Raw genomic sequence first — 20,119 nt, forward strand, 5'->3', positions numbered from 1 at the left:
TGTTTGACCACTCCTGGGGAGAGTAACAATGGTCTTGAATTTCCTCCATTTGTACACAGTCTGTCTGACTGTGGATTGATGGAGTCCAAACTATTTAGAGATGGTTTTGTAATCTTTTCCAGCCTGACTAAATAAAATAAAAAATAACAGCTACTTTTCTGGAAAATGCCTGAGTTCTCACCAATGGCCTAAGCACTTCAAAGGTGACCTTTACGTGTCAAGGCTGTCCCATATGGTCTAGTGGTCAGGATCCCTGGTTTTCACCCAGGTCGCCTGGGTTCGACTCCTGGTATGGGAATGTGTGTTTGTTGTGTCACTTGAGTTGCAAGTCACATGACCTTGAGTGAAATCTTCATTCTATAGGCTCTTGCTTTCATGAGTCCTTTTGGTGTCATGATGGGACAAGAAGTCTAAGGACAGTGCAGAAGATTCCAGGATTCACACTTGGCTTACTCAGCTTAGCTCTCTCTTACCCCATCTAAGATCCTGGGCCTGGCTTTTTGTTAACTCTTAGAAAGGCTGTACTCTGAATCTGACCACAGCAGCCGGTGTTCAGCATTACAGCTATTTTTTTAACACTGTGGGCTCAAATCTGTACAGAGGGAAAGGGTAAGTGTCGGGGTTTTCACTACACCAGGCCAAATGGGTGCCAGTGCATCCAGCTGTTCTTCCAACATCTGATGTAGGGGTGGCTACCATGCCCATAACCATAGTAACCCTTTCACAGTACAGTTTGCGATTCCATCCAGATTGAGGACCTGACCAAAGATAATCATGTCAAGGCTGCATCACCCACATCTCGACCCCATGCAAGTATCACAGAGACTATCAGGGAGACAGTCACCACAGAGACAGTCATGGAAACACTTACAAAGACCTCACCAAAGTCTCGCTCTTCTGATTTTATTGTACCATCTCCATCTCCCTCCTGCATGGATTTCCCTAATAGTATGCAGAGACTGCTGCCAATGGCTACACTCTCTTTTTCTAGCCCAAATCTGTCGCGACAAGCAGTGTACCCAGCTCATCAAAAATCAACCAACAGACTGAACTGTGTTCGCCCCTACCAATCTTTTTCACCATCTAAAAGATACATGACATCTCCAATCTTTACACCCTCAAACCAAATGGAACATACAGAGAGTCTTGTATGATGTGCTGTGGGTCCCTGCATTGGGTGTAGTTTTGAAAACAAGCTGGGACCCAGTATGCCTATGCCATTCTCTATTCCTGTGTTGATAAGAAATAGAAAACATAGAGCATATTTAACCCAGGGGGTAAACCAGTCTAGTCTCCTTCCTGTTTCAAAACAACATCAGAGTGCCCAAGCGGATATTACTTCTAGACTTTCTGTAAAGCTAGCTCTTCTGAACGTTAGATCACTTTCAATCAAGTCATTTTTAATTAATGATCTTATCTGCAAATACAATCTTGATTTTTTGCTTCTAACTGAAACTTGGCTGGATCAAGCAAATAGTGCTACCACCCTTATTGAAGCAGCTCCCCCAAATTTTAATTTTATGAATGTTACCCGACAGGGAAAAGGTGGAGGGATCGCAAATATTTTCAAAGTTTCTTTACAATGTAAACAATCCTCACTTGGTGATTTTACATCCTTTGAACACTTATGTGCACTTGTTACATGCTCTCCTAACATATTGTTATTAACTATTTACAGGCCTCCGAGACATTCAGCCAAAGTCTTTCTGGAAGAGTTTGGTGAACTGTTGTCAGTCATTTGCTTAGAGTTTGACTGTCTTATTATATCTGGGGATTTTAACTTGCATGTAGATAATCCTGCAAACACTTATGCCAGAGAACTACTTGCACTTATTGACAACTTCAACCTAGTACAACATGTACAGGGGCCGACCCACTCTCGTGGTCATACCCTTGACCTCGTCATCACAAAGGGTCTTACTGTTTCTACTACTGTTGTTGACCTGGCCTTATCTGATCATTTTTGTGTGTTCTCTGATGTTTCTATGTCTCCTCACATTCAGAACAGCTCAACAACTATGGGTAGGAGAGTCATAAACAACAACACATGTTCTCTTTGAGCAAGCTCTCTCTCGGATCTCAACCAAAATGTCAGACTCTGTAGATGATTTACTGGAAATTTTTAATTTAAATATGACCCAAATTATGGATGATATTGCTCCATTCAAAATCCAAAGAGTCAATGGCAAGCAGAAAGCACCATGGAAGCAATACCCAGCTGTTAAATTGCTAAAGAGAGAATGTAGAAAGACTGAAAGAAAATGGCGCAAATCTAAACTTCACATCCATTATCAAATCCATAAAGAGATGCTTTGTAAATATAATTATGAAATTCGTAAAGCAAGACAGTCTTTCTTCTCCAACATCAGCAACAGGAATATGAACAATGCCCGTGTGCTATTTTCAACAGTAGAGAAGCTAACTAATCCCCCACCACAATTAGCACCTGAACTTCTCTCACTTAATGCAATGAGTTTGCATCCTTCTTCAAAGGTAAAATTGATAAAATACGGCAGAATATTGCTCATAATATATCTCAGTTGCAAATAATTGAAAAACTGCAATCACCAGTGACACAGACAGATAACTTCAACACAATGTCAGAATTTTGTTTAATTGATTATGAGACTCTTGAAAAAACTGTACAAAATCTCAGTTCCTCAACATCTGAATTGGACATTCTGCCCACCAACTTTTTTAAGTCTGTTCTTCATCTTATAATTACAGATGTGCTTCAAATCATAAATACATCCCTAGAGACTGGCATTGTTCCTGTGTCCCTGAAAAAAGCCGTTGTAAAGCCCCTACTTAACAAGAATAATCTGGATGCTTCAGTATTAAACAACTACAGGCCAATATCAAATTTACCATTCATCGGGAAAATCCTTGAAAAAATTGTCTTCAATCAATTAACTGCCTTCTTGATATCAAACAGCTGTTTTCATAACTTTCAGTCAGGATTTCGTGCCAATCATAGCACTGAAACAGCGCTGATTAAAGTTATAAATGACATACTTCTTAATACTGATGCAGGCAAAACATCGGTCCTGTTGTTACTGGACCTCAGTGCAGCTTTTGATACTGTTGATCACAACATACTGCTATATCGACTTGAACACTGGGTTGGGTTGACTGCTAAAGTTATCAATTGGTTAAAATCATACTTAAAAGATAGAAGCTTCTTTGTTACCATGGGAAATTGTACCTCAATATCAATGTCCTTGACCTGTGGTGTCCCCCAGGGGTCGATTCTTGGACCATTACTATTCAACCTTTATATGCTCCCACTTGGGCAAATTATCAAGAACAACTCAATTTTGTATCACTGCTATGCAGATGACACCCACATTTATTTTGCTCTATCACCTAATGATTATACCCCCCTTGAATGTCTCTACCAGTGTATCGACCAAATCAATAACTGGATGTCACAAAATTTTCTTCAGCTGAACACAGATAAAACAGAAGTAATTCTATTTGGGAAAAAGATGAAAGACTCAGGATTACCACTATTCTTGACACAAAGGGGATTTAAACAAAAGATATTGTTAAAAATCTTGGTATTTTCATTGATAGCGAGCTAAACTTTGACAGTCACATGAAAGCACTCACTAAAACTGCATTTTATCACCTTAAAAACATTTCCAAACTAAGAGGACTCATGTCAAAAAATGATCTGGAAAAACTTATACACGCCTTCATCTCTAGTAGGGTTGATTACTGCAATGGCCTTTTCACAAGCCTGCCAAAAAAGACCATCAAACGACTTCAGCTGGTTCAAAATGCAGCGGCTAGGGTTCTCACACGAACAAAAAGAACAGAGCACATTACTCCAATTCTAAGGTCCCTTCACTGGCTTCCAGTAAGCTACAGAATTGACTTTAAAGCATTGCTGCTGGTGTACAAATCTCTAAACGGTACAGGGCCCAATTACCTCTCTGATATGCTACAGCGGCCTAACCCAATCAGATCTACCAGATCACAGCAGCAAAATTTACTGGTAAAACCTGTTGTTAAAACAAAGTGTGGTGAAGCAGCTTTTAGCTACTATGCAGTACAGCTATGGAACCAACTGCCAGAGGACATCAAAAATGCTCCTGCTGTTGGCAGCTTCAAATCTAAATTAAAGACCAAGCTGTTTTCAGATGCTTTCTGCTAAATTATTAATATTGTCATCTCTGACCGGTCAGGATGTACTTATTACCTCGAGCCGATTTCGGCACCGGTCCGACCCAGTCTATCTGGAGATTAAACCAGGGGAATGAGATGCCTTTGCTTTGCAGTGGGGCGCAGTTCAACGGTTGGGCTGGTTGGAATTGGCAGCAAATCAAGCACCCTTTGACATACTTGGTAATCATGAAGGGCCAATAGACAATCTTTTGAAGTGTCTGGTAGGTTGCCTGAGCGTTCCTATGGCCCCCGCACGGGCTGTCATGAGTGTACTGCAACATGACCCCCCTATGATCTGTGGGCACGACCCACCGGGGAGGTCCCTGGTTGCGTGGTGTGTACACCAGGAGTCCTTTCTCGAGTTTTAAGCCGTTTTTGAGATTGTGAAGGTGATTTAAGTCTTGGGACTGTTGCAACTCTTGTGGGGAAATTGGGAACGCCACGGGGTCCACAAGGAACTTACGGATTTGGTGGATCACGGGATCCCTTTCCTGCATAGACATCAGGTCGGCATCCTGGGGCAGTCGGCTGAGTTGCACTGTTCCTGCTTGGGGTACTGCGTCAGTTTGACCTGCTCTAGCCTGTCGGCGAGTAATCGCGGTTACGTCATGGCGTGGCATCTCGGGAAGCCATGACGGCTGGAATTCCCAAAGGGGGCCATCTACGGCTCATGCTTTGGCGAGGCCATCTGCCTCATCGTTACCGACTTTGTCAGGTCCTGGGACTTGAGAATGTCCCTTCATCTTCTTCCAGTAGATGCACATTCCCTGTTCGGTTACAAGTCGATCGCATGCTAGGAAGAGTTCGGAGTGTTTCACTTCCTTGCCCCTTGCGTTTTTCATGTCCTTCACCTTCCACGAGGGAAAGTGTGAGACGAAGCTATGCCTGGCATAGTTTGAATCAGAGCAGAGAACTAACTGCTTGATGTTCTCATGGGCAGCTTGTTGCAGGACGATGAGCACAGCTGCTACCTCCGCATATTGGCTAGTCTTAGCCCCAAGTCGGTGTTGGTATTTCGGGATTTTGTATTGCCACACGAACGTCGGTGGAGTGTTCGGATCTGTTGGGATTCGGACGGTGTGGATGTCTGTGACTCTGCAGTCATTGGAATCTCGTGCCCAGATCGCCTTGAAGTCGTAGAACAGTTCACGGAGCTGTCATCTCTGGGCGTCCGTGGTCAGGCTGTCAGCTTTCACCAGCTGTTGTTGAACCTCTTGTTTGAAGCCTGGGTACGGTTCACCTAAAGCTGAATCAACGACCTCAGTTGCAGGGGTGATGTTGCTCGATTGCGTGACAAGAGCGTACACCAGCATGTGTTTCGGGTTGTGACAGTTTTGGTCATGAATATGCGCTCGTCACGAAGCATGTCATGGGGTTTGACGCGGATCATGTGGAAAGGAAGAGTAACCCAGAGAGGTTCCACTGGATCGGAATGAGTGTCCGGCGTTGGCAGCTCACCGATGACTGGAATGGTGAGTTCAAAGTCATGGAATGCCTGGTCTATCAGAAGGCCTAAAGGCCGATGGGCGGGGATCGTGAGGGCGTCCCGCGTGGAGTTTTGAACCAGGAGGTAAGCGGAACGATGACTCACTTCAAGCAGCGGAGTCCCACACACGGCTAAGTCGAGCTCCATGAAGAATTTGAGAGACAGGAAGAACGCCTGGGAGCTACGAAACTGTTGGTCTTTCATGATGACCAGCTTAAGAGGGGAACCAGCAGTCCTAGCGGGAATGACAACGTCGAATTCGCTAGCAACATGGCAGGCTTGGGGAATCATTTGTCCTGACCGCATTTGTTCCGGGTCAGCTTGGAATAGGTGCTTAGCGGCGTCGGCTTGGGTCCAGATGACCTGGTTGACTAGGTCCAGCTGGGCTCCCAGTCTGACCAAGATGTCTGTCCCGATGACCAGTGAGTCAGGAAGTCCGGGGACGACACTCAAGAAATGAAGAAATTCTCTCTGACCGATGGCGAGCGACACGGCGCAGACGCCCGTGGCTTTGGTGGGGCTCTGTGGTTGTTCAGCTGACAGTAGCCGGTGGCTCTTCTGCACAAAGACAGGGGAAGGAGTGCTCTGACGCACTATGTCGAACCACGTTTGGCTTATGGCTGACTTCACTGACCAAAGCGCTAACCTGACGCCTGGTGCCGTGACGCCGTTGACAGTAATGTTGCCAGATATCCAGGGGTAGTACCTGGTTGGGGCAGATTCGCCAAGAAAGCAAAGGAAAGACGGGTGGCCATCGAGCACTTTGCGGTTGAGAAGAGTGTCGGTTGAGTTTGGCGCTTCTTGACTCGGCTGAGGGTGGAGCGGAGTGGTCTCGAGGTTCTCGGGAAACTGCCCTGACTCAGCTATCGGTGGAGAGGCATCCGCGCTAACTTCATCGCAATGGGCTCGGTCATGACGACGAGGATCTGGGGTCTGTGGGGACGCGACCTGGGCCCACAGTTGCCCACGACGACAGTCAATGAGGGGCGCTAGCCTATCTAGTAGGTCTTGGCCAATGAGGAACGGTTCTACCCCAACAGAGCAGATGTAAGTGGGGTGAGTGATGGACATGCCCTGGAACGTGAGTTCTAACCATGCGATGGTTGTTACTGGGGCTTGATTCTGGGTGAAGCTAACCAAGTTGATGTCACAGCGTTTGGTTCTGATGGGTCTACCTTGCACGCGCCGTGCATCAGAAACCTCTGCGAAGACTTTGGAACACATCAGGGTGATTTCCGACCCGGTATCCAAGAGAGCTTGGAGGGAAATGTTGCCTTCTACCACCACTGGGGTATAGATATGCTTGGTATTGCCTTTCCTAACCAAATCTCCAAGAAACTGCGTCAGGGGTGCATCCTGCGGGTCAGGCTTCACCACCGGAGGGGGTGGTTTCACCTCATCGCTGCCTATTGGGCAGGGGTCCTTTCCCCACCCCACGAGGTAGACACGTGGTGGTGGTGGGGATGGGTCCCGGCCTAGTCATGCTGACAGTTTGTCCCTGTCCTTGCTCGGCTTACCCTTCCTTTTCTTATCGCTCAGCAGTTGTTTAATCTGTGCTAGTTCGGCCCTCAGTTCTGCCATCCCAAGCGGCTCTTGGTTGGCTTGTTTAGCGGTAGCTGGCTTAGGGCTCTGCTCCCTTCGAGAGGAGTTGCGATGGGGCCCTGACTGTCCGCTGTTCTGGGATTTAGGGCCGTAACTGCCAGGTTTGCGGTTACCTTGCCCTTTGGCATTGGGGCCCTGTTCCCCCTTGGCTCCAGCTTGTCGGCCTTTCCAGTTACCTTTGGGTTGACTCGACGTCTGGTGGCCAGGGTTTGGGTTCGCCCAAGGGGGTCCACTGTGTGGGGCTTCACCTCCTTCTAGGCCTAAGGACTGACCTTCCTGCTCATGTAGGCTGAGGACTCTGGGATCGTCCTCGTGGCGGTCCGTGGGTCGGACGAACGTCTCCCACGTTAGTTGTGCGGTGCGACGCATTTCTCTCATAGTATGGGGGCGCTGGTGACACGCGAGTGTTACTTGGTTACGGATGCACGGGTGAAGGTTATGGAGGAAGAGGGACTTGAAGTTGCGATCTTCCTCTAGCCCGGGCTCGCTTCTGCCCTGAAAGTACGCCGCGCGGAGCAGACGGTAGTACTCGCGAGGGTGTTTGCTTCGCTTCTGTCTGATTTGAATGGCACCCATCATCGCAGCAGTCTCGTCCTCGTACAACGAGTATTCCTCTTTCAAGTGCTTACTTATTTTCTTGTAGTTGTCGAGGACTGACTGTGGTAGGGTCTCAACGAATGCTCGTACGCCACTACCTAAAGTTTTCCAGACTAGTCTGGCCTTTTCATGCGACGTAGCCTCTGGCAGGTCCAGGAGGCTACGTTCGATTTCCCGGAAATAATCATTAACGCTTCGGTGTCTATGATTTTCCGGCTCAAAACGCTCTATGTCTTTCGCAAGGATGTCAATTTGGCGGATCCTAGTATTGCGTTCTGCGACGAGGCGTTTTGATTTTGAGCCGTAGGGGTCCTCGCTGTCTTCACTATTTGAGCTGCTCTCATATCGCCTATGTCTGCGTTTCGGCTTGTAGGTGGCCTCTCCGTCAGAGGAGTCTGAGGGTACGTAGCGCTGCGTTTTCTGCGTGCTAGAGGCTGCAGCGATATTGAAGCGCGAGGGGGTGTAGTGGGGAGTAAAGTAAAAACTCCCAGCACCACGAGATGGCGATCGCGCAGCTTTCACGCGAGTTGAGCTTGAGTGCGGTGTCTGATCTACCGTTCTAAGCTCAGGTTCTTCCTCCTCCAGAGCGGAACTCTGTTCTTGGGAGGGTTTGGCCGATCCCTCATCTGACCGATGTGCTTGCGTCACTTCTTCTCTGAGGCATTCTATTTCGTGCTTTAGTTCATCTTGTGTGGCTCTCATGCCCACGAGGCTACTCTCCGTGCTTTCTGCTCTCCTTTGAGCTTCGGCCAGTTGTCGTTTTAGTGTTCTTTTCTCTTGTTCGAGGGTCATACACACATGTTCCATTTCCTTATAGTAGATCATGAACAATTTGGGTAGCCCTTCTGGGAGAGTCATAGTACGCTCCTTAAGCTCCCTAATGGCTATGTGTATTTCATCAAAGCGAGCCTTTTGGTCCAGATCACAGAAGTAATTTCTCCTATCCTCCGGGACTTGGCCTAAATCGCCTACAACGTCGAAAAGAGAGAGAAGGGGCCCTTCTGACTCACTTGATGGGGAATGCAACATTTTGTTCGAAACGTATTAATTAACTTAAAGGAAATTAATACTAAGTGTTGATTAGGTTAGAATTTAATTTAATCCAAGTTGCTAAATAATTGATTTGTGGTTTCTTAGCTACTTTGTTTTTCACTAATGTTTCACTTGTATTAATTAGCCTAATTAATAATATTAGTTAACAATAATGATTATTATTAATAATATTAATTAAGTACTTGGATTAGATATTACTCTAATGCACTAATCAATTAAACCGGTTTATCAGCTAACTGTGGTTGACAGCTGAATTTCAGTTCTGTGATTAACACACTGTTAATGATTCACCATTAAAGTCACCTGTGTTATACCTTGGCAGTTTACAAGTTATTGTTGAGAAATTCACAAGGTCATTAAACTAGTCCTCACACGAGGGCACCAATTTAATGTAGGTGGAATTGGGATTAATTAAATTATAAATTATGTAATAATTGATAATTGAATTAATCAATTTATAATTAAAGATCAGTCTCATAAAATCTTACATTATTAATCTTAATATTCACCGTGAATGGTTACATTCAAGATTAATGGTAGCTCTGCATTAGATGGGAAACCCAGTTGTATACAAAAGCTAAATTTGAAGGAAAAAGGAGTTCTAAATAGTTGACCTTGTGAATAAACAACAGGAACAAGTAAAATGTAATTCAATTTGATTAGCTTTTATTTGTCTACTACTCACTAATAATAATCTCACAAAATACATTCAATGTCGGGCAAAGGTAATAACAAGACAAAACAATGGAACAATTACACCTGGGCCATAGGTTTGGGCCGGAGAGAGGAAGAGAGAGAGAGAAAGAGAGAGATAGGGAAAGAGAGTCCCTTGTGTGTGCATGTGTGTGACTAGGGAAAGCCGATGCGTGCGTGTGTGTAGGTGTGTGTGTGTGTGTGTGTGTATCTGTGGGCAGATGCTAATGACTAGCCACTCTGGCAATGCTTAAACAAAATGGCGGTCAATGCCTAGATGTCGTAAACCAGGTGACGTATCACAGGTAACTCAGGGAGGGAGGTACCAAAATGGCGTCGGGGAATATGGCGCCTGCAGGCCTAGTCGAGAACACAAGCCTACCAGCTAGCGTATCACTCTGAGGCAGCTAGCAATGAGTTGCTAATGAGAATCTGGCCACGTTACAGCTGGATCCAAACACTGTACTTAACAACAATTTCCAACAGACTATCTAGGCAAAGAACTCAACGCGAGGGAGAGAGAGAGAGAGAGAGAGAGAGTGTAATAGGTGTTGGATGGAGAGGACTAGGCCTTGTAGCGGTCCAGCCTCGGAGCTTAAAATAACAAACTTGTCGCTGCACTGCTAATCAGATAGGGAAGCTAGCAATGGAGTTAAGGAAAGACATCATGCAAGATACCCTGTCTAACAAGTTCCTCCGGTGATGCGTCGACGAGAAAAAGGCTGAGAGGAGCGAAGCTGTCCGCAAATGCCTCTTAGTGTGGAAAACTACTTAACTGTAGTTAAACTTTGCAAAGGTTTAGAATCAAAACCACTATCACTGAAACCTAGCGGGTTGTTCAAAAGTTCGGCCGAAACTAATTTGAACAGGCTGTTCTCAGACAATAGCGGTTAGTATCACACTGTAGCTTACAGTCCGTCCGACCACTCCAGTAGCCAGAACATGAGAGGACGAATCGAGGTGCTCTCGATACAGTTAAAGCAGTTCCACTTTACGTCACATCCGGGTGGAGCGCGCAAGGAATTGTGGGATCGTTATAGGGGGCGCTGGCAAGTTACCAACATATGTCACATGTGGCAACAAGCTGGGGTCAGCTTTCCATTCCTTCTCACTAACACTGTATGGATCTACATTCCCAATGAAACGTACCTTCTCAGCATAACGCTCCCGTGCCTGCTTATTCAAACTTTCACAGTAGTGCTCCATCACTTCAGATGTCTAAATTCTTAAAAAATCCAAGCTTCTAAGCCCTCTAACGCGGAAACGAATCGGTGAATGTGTACTCTATGATGTGTACTCTATGAGCGCTCTGGAGCGAGTGACTTCCAAGATGGCCACGCACGCGCAGTGTTACTATTTTTAGCATCATCTCGGAGCCCTCTATTACCAAGACCAGCAGCTGTTTTTTTTTCTCTCACTTTAATGAAATACTCCAGAAAATGTCTGTTATAAAATAAACAACCAAAAATATTTTGAATTGTGCTGTGAGATTACATTGCAGACTTTCAGTTTGAAATTGTATGTATTTCGAGGAGGGTTTCTCTTTCCATCTGCCCAACCCCCTTCCTCTCTCGCTACACATGCGACTCCTGAGATACCAGTGACCCCGTCTTGCCACCATCACCTTCTGGCTCCATCCTTCAGGATAAATTCTACACTGTAAAAAATGATTTGTTGTTTTAACTTAAAAAAGGTAGTACCCGAGCTTCCTTAAAATTTTGAGTTCATTGAAATTCATATAGTGAGTTAAATTGTTTGCCTGATTGCGTTAACTTACTATATTAATTTCAATGAACTCAAAATTTTAAGGCAGCCTGGGTACTACCTTTTTTAAGTTAAAACAACAAATCATTTTTTACAGTGTATATATGTAACATTTAAATGTCCGGAATGTATATATTTCTGTAAAGCTGCTTTGTTATGATGTCCATGGTTAAAAGCATTTTACAGGTAAAATTGAATTTAATTGTACAGCTCCCTCTACAATTATTGGCACCCCTTGTTAAGATATGTTCTTAGGCTTCTAATAAATTCATTTTTTTATAAATAATGTAGGACAACAATGCCAAAAAAAGAGAAAACTTCAACCTTTAATTCAAGTGCATTTATTCAGTGGGAAAAAAAAATCACACATTAAGAAATAATTATTTTACATGAAATCATGTGTGCCACAATTATTGGCACCCATGATGTTAATACTTTGTACAACTCCCTTTTGCCAACAAGACAGCACTTAATATTCTCCTATAACATTTCACAAGATGGGAGAATACAGAGAGAGGGATATTCGACCATTCCTCTTTGCACAATCTCTCTAAATCATCCAGAGTCCTGGGTCCTCTCCTATGCACTCTCCTCTTCAGCTCACCCCACAGGTTTTCAATTGGGTTGAGGTCTATGGACTGAGATGGCCATGGGAGGAGCTTGATTTTGTGTCTGGTGAACTATTTTTGTGTAGATTTGGCCACATGTTTAGGGTTATTATCTTGCTGAAAGACCCAGTGACGACCCATCTTCAGCTTTCAGACAGAGGCCACCAGATTTTGATTTAAAATGTCCTGGTATTTCACAGAGTTTGTGATGCCATGCACCCTAACAAGGCCTTTGGAAGAGAAACAGGCCCACAGCATCACCGATCCTCCCCCATACTTCACAGTGGGCATGAGGTGCTTTTCTGCATACTCATCTTTTGTGATGTATTAGAGTGTTTGTTGCCAAAAAGCTCTATCTTGGTCTCATCTGACCAAAGCACACGGTCCCAGTTGAAGTCCCAGTACCGCTTAGCGAACTCCAGATGTTTACATTTATGCTTGTAAGTGAGAAAAGGCTTTTTCCGTGCATGCCTCCCAAACAGCTTGTTGGCATGTAGATAGCACCTGATGGTTGTTATGGAGACTTTGTGACCCCAAGATGCTACTCTTTGATGCAATCCTCTAACAGTGAGCTTTGGAGAACTTTTTACTTCTCTTACCATCCTCCTCACTGTGCGTTGTGGCAAGATAAACTTGCATCCTCGTCCAGGCTTGTTTGCCACTGTTCCAGTTGTTTTAAACTTCTTGATGATTCCTCTGACTGTAGGTACTGTATGGGCCGGTGTAGGCGAGTGGCTATTTTCTTGTAGCCATTGCCTGACTTATGAAGGACGGCACACATCTGCCTTACTTGAATGGTGTGTTCTCTTGTCTTTCCCATGTTGAAGAGTGGATAAGAGAAATAGGCCTCTGTGTCACATCATATTTATACCCCAGGGAAACAGGATGTGATGAATTACTAATGAAAGGTTCCTAGATGGTGGCACGGTGGTGTAGTGGTTAGCGCTGTCACCTCACAGCAAGAAGGTCCTGGGTTCGAGCCCCGGGGCCGGCGAGGGCCTTTCTGTGTGGAGTTTGCATGTTCTCCCCGTGTCTGCGTGGGTTTCCTCCGGGTGCTCCGGTTTCCCCCACAGTCCAAAGACATGCAGGTTAGGTTAACTGGTGACTCTAAATTGACTGTAGGTGTGAATGGTTGTCTGTGTCTATGTGTCAGCCCTGTGATGACCTGGAGACTTGTCCAGGGTGTACCCCGCCTTTCGCCCGTAGTCAGCTGGGATAGGCTCCAGCTTGCCTGCGACCCTGTAGAAGGATAAAGTGGCTAGAGATAATGAGATGAGGTTCCTAGATACTCTGATCAACTTTATAAACTACAGTAGAAATGACAGAAATGCTTCAATTACATTTATTTTCTAGGAATTGTTATGGATGCCAATAATTGTGGAACAGGTGATTTTATGAAAAATAATTATTTCTTAGTCAGGGATTTTTATTTTTTTAATTCACTTGATTTAAGGCTTACATTTTTCTACAATTTTCAGTGTGAGATTATGCTTCTGCAATAAAAATTGAATTTATTTTAAGGGCACCACCTCCCCCTGTGACTACAGATAAGACTCAAGGACCATGTGCACAGCTACAGTTCACCGGCAGCAGTGATGACCTTCATGTTGGAACGAACTGATATAATCTGGGTCCAGATGGTAGTTTTGAAAATAAGCTGGGACCCACGACGTACTCTTCTATTCCTGTGATAACAAGAAGGAGAGGTGTTCTTATACATCCTATCAATGGGGTAAACTTGTCAAATCTCCTTCCAGTTCCAAAACAACCACAGAACACTTCTGTGGAAATTACCCCCATATTCACTGTAAAACTAGCTCTTCAGAATGTAAGATCACTTAATAAGCCTTTTTTAATTAATGACTTCATCGGTACACACAAACTGGATTTTATGCTTCTTACTGAAACTTGGCTTGAACAATCATTCAAGCCAATTACTATTACTCTTATTGAAGCAACTCCCCCACTCTTTGATTTTATGAGTGTTGGAAGAGCCAATAAACGGGGAGGAGGAATAGCAAATATATACAAGGCATGTTTTCAGTACAAACAGACAACTCTTGGTGACTTTACATCTTTTGAATACCTAAGTGCAATCCTAAAATGTTCTTCTAACATATTAGTGTTGACTATTTACAGACCACCAAGACTTTCTGCACCACTGTTCCTAGAGGAGTTTGGGGAACTGTTGTCAAATATTTGTTTAGAGTTTGACAATCTTATTATTTCTGGGGATTTTAACTTCCATGTTGATAATCTAGATAACATGTATGCAAATGAATTTCTTACACTGATTGATGCCTTCAACTTAACACAACATGTACAAGGGCCAACACACTCCCATGGCCACACGCTCGACCTTGTCATCACTAAGGGTCTTAATGTATCTACTAGTGTCATGGACCTGGGTATATCTGATCATTTCTGTGTTTGCTTTGATGTTTCCATTTCCCCTCACTTTCAAAACAAGTCTGTGACTGTAAAAAAGAGGGTAATTACCAATGGCACAGCAGCTCTTTTTGAGCAGGCACTCTCAGAACTCCCATGTCAATCTTTAGATTGTGCAGATGATCTAATGGAAATTTTTAATTCAAGAATGAATCATATTATGGATGCTATTGCTCCTTTAAAAACCAAAAGAGTCATAGACAAAGGAAAAGCACCCTGGAAACTAAATCCAGCAGTTAAAATGTTAAAGAGGGAATGTAGAAAGTCTGAAAGAAAATGGCGTAAATCTAAACTCCAGATTCATTATCAAATCTACAAAGGGATGTTATGTAAATACAACTTAGAAATTTCTAAAGCAAGACAGTCTTTTTTTGCTGACATTATTAATAGGAATATCAACAATGCCTGTGTGCTATTTTCTACAGTTGAAAAGCTAACAAGCCCATCAAGACAAATGCCTTCTGAATTTCTCTCAGTTAATACATGCAATGACTTTGCATCTTTTTTCAAAGGAAAGATTGATAAAATACGTATGAATATAGCCACACAGGTGCAAACACTTCAAAATCTGGAACCATTGGATAACGAGAGAGGGGGTCATAATACAATGTCAACATTTATTTTAATTGATGTTGAGACTCTGAGAAAAACAGTACAAAGTCTCAGCTCCTCCACATCTGAACTGGACATTTTACCTACAGTCTTTTTCAAATCTGTTCTCACCTAATATCAGACGAGGTACTTCAGATTATCAACACCTCCTTACGAGCTGGCATGTTTCCTTCATCTCTGAAAAAAGCGGTTGTAAAACCCCTACTGAAAAAGAATAACCTGGATGTCTCAGTACTCAACAACTACAGGCCCATATCCAATTTGCCATTCGTTGGTAAAATAATTGAAAAAATTGTTTTTAATCAATTAACTGCCTTCCTGACATCAAACGGATGTTTTGATAAGTTTCAGTCAGGTTTTCGTGCCAATCATAGCACTGAAACAGCTCTTACTAAAGTCATGAATGACCTACGTCTTAATTCTGATGCTGGTAAAACATCAGTCTTGGTGCTTTTAGACTTAAGTGCTGCATTTGACACGGTAGATCATTTCATACTGTTACATCGACTGGAGCATTGGGTTGGATTTACTGGTATAGTAATCAACTGGTTAAAATCTTACCTACAACAAAGATTTTTTTTATGTGGCCATTGGAGGCCACAGTTCATCACCCGTGTCCTTGAACTGTGGGGTTCCCCAGGGCTCAATCCTGGGACCATTACTATTCAACCTTTATATGCTCCCACTTGGACAAATTATTAAGAATAACTCAATAAACTTCCATAGCTATGCAGATGACACTCAGCTTTACTTAGCTATGTCACCTAATGACTATGCCCCTCTTGAGTCTCTTCATAGATGCATTGACCAAATTAACAAATGGATGTCTCACAATTTTCTTCAGCTGAACACAGATAAAACTGAAGTAATTATATTTGGCAAAAAGGAGGAAAGATGATTTTTGACCCCAGTAGGACTCACAGTCCCACACTGATCAATCTGTGCTCTTCTGCTAGTGTGATCATGGAGACAGTCTTGGGGTGCACATGACACAGGCTCTTATCTGTGCCAGAAAATCCCAACCGTGTCTCACTTTTCTTCAGAGACAGGAGAGCAAACCTCACCCCTCCCAGCTTCAATACATTTAGGGGAACCATAGACAGCATCCTGTGCAGCTCTGTGAGTATCTTCTCTGAAAACTGCATTCTGTGTCAAAGCACATGCCGCTAGAACACACAATGAAAACCACTGGAACCATCATCAGAGTTTCTCTTACCTCAGTTGAGGATCTTTATCAGAAAATATGAATTTTAAAAAACTGCCCACTTTATGCATGTTCCCTCCCATCCTGCTAACAGAATATTTAATAATCTGCTCATCTACATGAGCTAGAAAGCTTTCCAGAAAGATCCACAAAAAAGACTTCTTATTCCCAGCATCCATTTTTATCTGTGCAAAATGGGACAAAGTGGTAGGGATGAGTGAAAGAAAATAGATAGATAGATAGCCTTGGTGTGTTAAAGTCTTTCTCCTTTCTACACAAGATGGCATAGTTAGTTATCTTACTGTGGGCCAAGTACTAGGATCCTGCACCCCCCCCCCCCCCCCCAGAGATATAGACTTCTGTCATTATATAAATAACGGTTTACAGAATTATATAGGCTCGATCTGTTCTTCAGTCATACATACATAGTACATTTATATTCACCGATCAGCCATAACATTAACACCACTGGCAGGTGAAGTGAACTACATTGATTATCTCATTACAGTGGCACCTGTCAAGAAGTGGGAAATATTAGGCAACAAGTGAACAGTCAGTTCTCGAAGCATTATTGACAACTTAGTGACTTTTTTAAATAAAAAAAAGCGACTAACGACAAATCTTGTGAGTTTTTTGACAAATCTTAGCTACTTTCAAAAGACGATATCTTTGTCTCCAGAGGATTAAAAGGTTTATTCACTACAGGGCAGATGAGGCCGAATCATCCCTGACTGAAAACGAAACATCCTTCTTGTGGTTGGTTTCCCAGGCAGACAGAGGCTGTGCACTGTGTGAGAGAAAAAATAAGGAAAACACCTTGTCTCTTCAAACTTTCTCTCTGAGTAATCGTTTTATATGGAAATATAGTAACTATCACTGCACAGTTGTTTTCTTTAAAATTATGTGCATGCTGACTTTGTCAGATGACACTGAGGTTATAAAATAGGAATTTTCTCAGTGCAGAGCAGCAGCGTGAAAATGGCTTGGATGTGACTGCTGGTGAACATGTAGTCTTAATGGGCCACGTTTTAGTCACTATTTCATACTCGTTCCATTGCCTGATAACAGAAACAGAAAAAATTTAAATGAGAACAGCTTTATGTGGAATTAGGCTGTATTAAAATCATGTCCATCGCCAGCTATGAGGTCACTGAGGTCTGGACCTCAGTATTTTTTTTTTTAGAACTAAAAAATAATAATAATTTAAAAAAAGTTTAAACATAAAGACACCTGGATAAAAGGTAAACTTCTCTGATAAGATGACTGCATGCTGTCCAAACACGTCTTCTCACCAGCCATCATCACATGGTTCCCCTTGAAGTCTTTTTTTGTTGATGTTATCAACTGAATGCAAAGTGTTTTGCAGAAATTGCACACCAAAGACACTTTCAGTAAGCTCACTGATCTTCAAACTGTCCTAATGGAGCCACTCTCACCAGCAGAAAGTGGTCTTCAGGTGATGAGAAATCCTGAGCACTTGCTTACCTTCTGGTGTCAGTGTTCTCAATATCCTCTCTTTTGGCTGGATCAACTTTCTATGTTCAAGATGTCTATTATAGGCCCCAGCAAGGATTGAACTCACAACCTCTGGTTTACTAGACCAGCACTCTTACCACTGAGCTATGGAGCCTTTAATGGCATCTGAAGATCGGGGCTACAGCAGAACTTTGAAGCCCCTGTGCCAATCCTCAAAACAGCCCACAGAAACTGCTGTAAAGTCGCTCACAACTTTAGTTCCTAGCTACAGTTAGCTTCTGTTTACGATTTGCCTCACAAAAAAAATTGACACACATTTTAAATAATGCGGTGTGTCAATCGTAGAGTGGGCTGTGGGCTGTACATTCTGGCTACTTTCTCATCTGAGCTAACAAAAACACTGGACAGGCCAAGCCCTCAAGAGACAAACCATAAGCACCATGAGTGACCTCACTGATCCTCAAGCTCTTCATGTGGGGCCATCCTCAGCAGCAGCCAGTGGTTTTCAGGTGATGAGAACTCCAACCAAAAAAAGCTGACCAGTGTTATTGGTTCTTTAAAAAAACAAAAGTAATTTTCTCAACCTCATGCTTTTTCCATGCATATCTCATAGACTTCTTTTTCCAAGTTTCCTAGTGCTACATCATCCAAAATTATAATTGCGTAACCAGGAAGTTATAAATATGTGCAGCACAATAAGAATCCTTTAGAGTTTTAGCTGCAGTCTTTCGTTGATATCAACTGGCTCACTTATTCAGAAGAAACAGTGAGAGCTCACAAGCACCACTTTTCTTCAGTCTCAGATCAGAACTCTCTAACTTCAGAAGGTTGGGCAAAAGCCCCAGTGAGAACTGAATTTACTACCTCTGGTTTATAAGACCAGTGCTCTAACCACTGAGCTATGGAGTCTTAAACTGGCACTTATCTATCATAAATTAATCCCAAAGCAGAACATTGAGGACCCTCTGCTGATCCGCGAATACCACTTGTCCACCAAGTCACCACTTTTCCACTGAGGGCTGGTTCCAAGCTGGTGCCTAATCTTAAGCCAGTTCTTGAAGTTTCCACAGCCAAAGAACCAGCTCTCAGCCAGGAAAACTGGTCCCAGAGTGCCACCAAATCTTTGCTGGCCTAGAACCAAAAACCGCTTATGTCAGTGACTAGGACTTGTTTTGCTGGGAAACAATCTTGAAGTTTTTTTTTTTTTTGTATAACATTTAAGGGTTCATCTCTGAGAAACAACCAAAAACTTCACAAGATGACATGAGGAAGAAACCTTGAGAACAACCAGACTCAAAAGAGAACCCATCCTCATCTGGGTCACACCAGATAGTGAGATTATAAATAAGTTTCCTTCTATAACTTTGTGCCACATTGTCAAAATTTGCAACAGACCCTAATGTAAGTGTGACTGACATCACACTTACATTAGCAACCATTACTGCCCTTGTCCTGGGGGACAAGTGAACTTTGTTTACATACTGAAGGCAAGCGATATTGAAGATGTCAGACATCTGCAGTTCAAAGAAAGCTATCACTAAAAACCTTTACTATCGGATTGCTTGGATGAGAGAAGCAAAGGATAGATACATGCAGAAGTTAGAGTTTATTTATGGTTATAATCCGTGCAAAATTACTCGAAACGATTGGAGTGATGATGTCCATTTGTGGCCTAGGTTTACCTACATGGATGTTGGAATGTACCTTCTCACAGCATTTTCTCTGTTTTAATAAAAAAAAACTTATTGTTTACTGAAAGAGAAGGGCAGGGAGGATTGAGAATCCAGCAGTTGTGTTTCGTTTACACCCAATACTAAAACTTGTAGCATCCTAGCAATCACCACAAAGACGCCTACAAAAAGCAAGAATCAGAGACAGTTTCACTAACTCATTACATGCCAGCAGCCAAATCAGTTTGCCTGACCACCACTTCATTCTCCGATAGTAAACTCACATGCAAATTACTTGAATGAATACAACCTCTGTTCTATTCCAGGTTAAGCACTCGCAAAGAATGACTGAAAAACTTCTAACTCTGTGGCTTGTCGGTGAATAAAATGGCAAGATCATGGCCATAAACTGTGACTGTATGGCAGACCTTGGAGAGAACTTTTCTCAAGTGCCATTGCTGTTGTGGGCTATCGAAGCTGGAGTGAAACAAAGGGATTCACTGACAGTTACAGATAAAATCTGTCAGTGAAAAACATCTCCTACTCCCAGTTCAGAGATATTTCCTTTCTGAAGAAATGCCCAAGTCAAGTTACTAAGCCACAATCAGAAGTTCAAGACAAAGTTCCAGTGAGACAGTAATACTTTTTATGTTTTCCTCTGTTTGAATGATTGGAACAGCCAAAAACAGGGCAAAAATTAACCATATTTAAGATCCATTAAGTGTTGCTCACAAGA

At 43.1% G+C, this 20,119-nt stretch overlaps 2 non-coding genes across 2 annotated transcripts; one reads left to right on the forward strand and one right to left on the reverse strand.

Annotated features, from left to right (window-relative positions):
• Nucleotides 1-226: 226 nt before the first annotated feature.
• On the forward strand, nucleotides 227-298 carry trnae-uuc (transfer RNA glutamic acid (anticodon UUC)). Its single transcript has one exon. It is a non-coding gene; the product is annotated as a tRNA-Glu (tRNA).
• Nucleotides 299-17,794: 17,496 nt separating this feature from the next.
• trnat-agu (transfer RNA threonine (anticodon AGU)) lies at nucleotides 17,795-17,867 on the reverse strand. Its single transcript has one exon. It is a non-coding gene; the product is annotated as a tRNA-Thr (tRNA).
• Between the last annotated feature and the right edge of the window lie 2,252 nt (nucleotides 17,868-20,119).

Source organism: Neoarius graeffei, chromosome 18 (genome assembly GCF_027579695.1).
Source record: "Neoarius graeffei isolate fNeoGra1 chromosome 18, fNeoGra1.pri, whole genome shotgun sequence".
Lineage (NCBI taxonomy): Eukaryota > Metazoa > Chordata > Actinopteri > Siluriformes > Ariidae > Neoarius > Neoarius graeffei.